This window comes from Eptesicus fuscus, chromosome 6 (assembly GCF_027574615.1).
Source record: "Eptesicus fuscus isolate TK198812 chromosome 6, DD_ASM_mEF_20220401, whole genome shotgun sequence".
NCBI classification, from domain to species: domain Eukaryota; kingdom Metazoa; phylum Chordata; class Mammalia; order Chiroptera; family Vespertilionidae; genus Eptesicus; species Eptesicus fuscus.
The window spans coordinates 10,175,958-10,178,606 of record NC_072478.1 but is presented as its reverse complement, the minus strand read 5'-3'; the positions used below and the strand labels follow the sequence as shown (position 1 = coordinate 10,178,606).

General features: G+C 50.6%; 1 non-coding gene across 1 annotated transcript; it reads left to right on the top strand.

Moving 5' to 3' along the window:
- Positions 1–2,199: 2,199 nt before the first annotated feature.
- On the top strand, positions 2,200–2,401 carry LOC114235133 (small nucleolar RNA SNORA73 family). Its single transcript, XR_003621316.2, has one exon. It is a non-coding gene; the product is annotated as a small nucleolar RNA SNORA73 family (small nucleolar RNA).
- The last annotated feature ends 248 nt before the right edge of the window (positions 2,402–2,649 follow it).

Genomic DNA, 2,649 nt, shown 5'->3' with positions numbered 1-2,649 from the left:
GATGCTCAATCACTGAGCAGACTGGCCGGGTCCATTGAAATTCTGAGGCAAGGAAACTAATAATGATAGAGGAGAGGTTTAACTGGTAGTTTTATACTTTCACTATGAATTGTATTTTTATACTAAATGAACTTGATCATGAGAGATGATTTCCCATGTCTTCCATTTGAACTTCTTGATTAGGCTAATCCATTTGCAGAATGGCACTGTTTCAGCACTTCGCTGAGGTCTCCCTGGTTCTGGGCACACACCAAACACTGTTTCATCTCATGATGACCAGGCTAGCCTGTTGTTGTTGCTGCTGCTGGTTAGCCGACTGAGTTCCCTGAGGCTCCTGGGTGAGGTCAGGCCTGGAGGACTCAGCATTGCTTCCTCACTGAAGCCCCAGCAATGGCATGAACTAGTGTTGGGCCGACAGCAGAGCCCACAGCCATACCAGCTGCAGTGGTTGCCATCTGGGCCATCAGATCTGGCTGCGAGGATGTAGCAGCAGGTGAGCCAACAGCAGATGGTGTGGCCCTGGGTGCAGCTCTCATCTGAGGTGCCCAGCTGGCCAGAGGGACCAAAGGGGAGGTATAGCTTCATCTTTCATGTGGCATCACAACTGCCAGGTGGTTCTGTGTTTGCAAGTTCAAAACTCGGAGAAGACCCCCCACAATAGGAATCTTAAAAGACTATATATAGCCTCAGGCTTCAGCCTTATTGGGAATTCCAGACCACCATGGAGCCCCCCAAATTGTCTGAGATCCCCAAAGTGTGGACCATCCTGTTGGTTCACCCAGGCATCAGCCATCTTACTTCTCATCCTCCCCAAACCTCACCTCCATGACCAGGCTGTCCCCACCACCGACAGAGTCTGAGTGTCCAGCCCCTGTGCCATGTGGAAGCTTGAGATCGAGAACAGAGCCCCAAGTCACTACGGAAGCCTCAGATCCACCTGCTACAGGCGGCCCATCACAAACACATTCCTTCCTGCTTCCTCACCTTGAATGTGCTGTCTTCCTCCTCCTAGCTTCTCATCCCATCGCTCATCTTGTGAATTCACTCGCCTCTCCCTTTTTGATGACTCCTACCCAGGGAACCCAACGTGGCTTGACTTCACCTCCTCCTTTCCTGCTGCGGAGCACGGTGAAGAAAAGCCACAAACCCATTGTCTGCATGTGTCCCCACGGACACTTGGTAATTCTTCAATTCAGTTTCTGCTCTCAAAGGCCTCCAGATCTCTCTCCCATGGTCTGAAGACTCCTGGCCATTCTCTGTTTTCCACTCTTAGGAACAACTTCATCTCCAGTTTCACTGAGCTCACTGGATCTTGTTATCTTGCCTTGGCCGGCCCATCTCTCTGAATCCTCACCTTCCTCTTCTCTAATGTTGCAGACTCTGCGAAGGATGGCACTGTCCTCTTTGCCAAAGCCAACCTCTCACCCAGCGCTTCTCACCAACCACAGTCTATCACCTCTCTGCCCACCCGCGTTGGCTTTTTCTCCCCTGATTGTACCTCCTTCCTCGTGTTTAAAAAGGATCATGTTTACTCTCTACTAAAATGAAACCGAAGCCCTTTCCCTTCACCCACTTCTTCCACAGGCTTCTGCTCTCAGCTCTTAACCACCCAACTTCTGAAAACTACTGTCACCTTCTCATCCCTCCTCCCTTACTCTCCCTCACCTTCTCCCTTGGTCTCTCCTGCGGCTCTCTTGAAATGGCTTTCTCAAAGGTGAGGCGATGAGCCTCTGAGAACAACCCACCGCCCTGTCCTTGGTGGACCTGAGCGCACAGAATAGCATCTCCTTCTGCACATCCCCCACCTGCCGCCGTCCCAGGAGCACCTCCTGTTTCTGCCTTCAGACTTTTCACACTCCTTCCCTCAGTGAACTCACTCACACCACAGTTCCAGCCCTCACTTCTCCCAACAAGACGAAGCCCCCTCCTTCTCTCTTGGCTGACGTCCTCCCAAGCCCCAAACCTGCAGACAAGCTCCTTCCAGAAACGATCCCACTGGTTTTCTTTTTCTGATCTTACATGAGAAGGAGACTTTAATTCAATTAAGTCATTGTCTAGTCTAAACTCTGATCCAGTGCAGGACCACCTATCACTGTACTTGGGGGCATATTGTCATCGGGTCTTGGCTTAAATGTTTGCAGTGGTGGGAGGCTCAGTATTTCATGAAGTGCCTTGTTCCATTTAAAAATAGTTTTTAACCCAACATGGGTACCCCCGGGGGTCACTTTCTGAGGCTCCATCCAGGCGACTAGGGGAGCACAGGGCTCGGCCCCAGGACGTACCCGCTCCTTTCCACACCATTGGAGAGAGAGCCGGGCCTTGAGTCTGCGCCACACAGTCCTACTGCTTCTCCGAGTCCTGTGGACAATGACTGGGGAGACAAACCATGAGGGACACATCTAGAGAAAAAAAAAAAAAAGGAAAGAATATTTATTAAATGGCAATTAAGTTCACCTAGCTACAAAATAGCCTCCCTGCTATAATATGCTCTTTTCCTTTTCTGCCTATCATCCTTCCCAGACTTTTGCCAAGTTGGATGACTCTCCGTTGCCCTAACTTGCCCCTCTCTCCTGCTTCCACACTCTCCTTTATGCTGATTGCTATCAGAAATGTCTTGGCCCCTCTGCCTTTCCATGCTGCGAGGTGGCA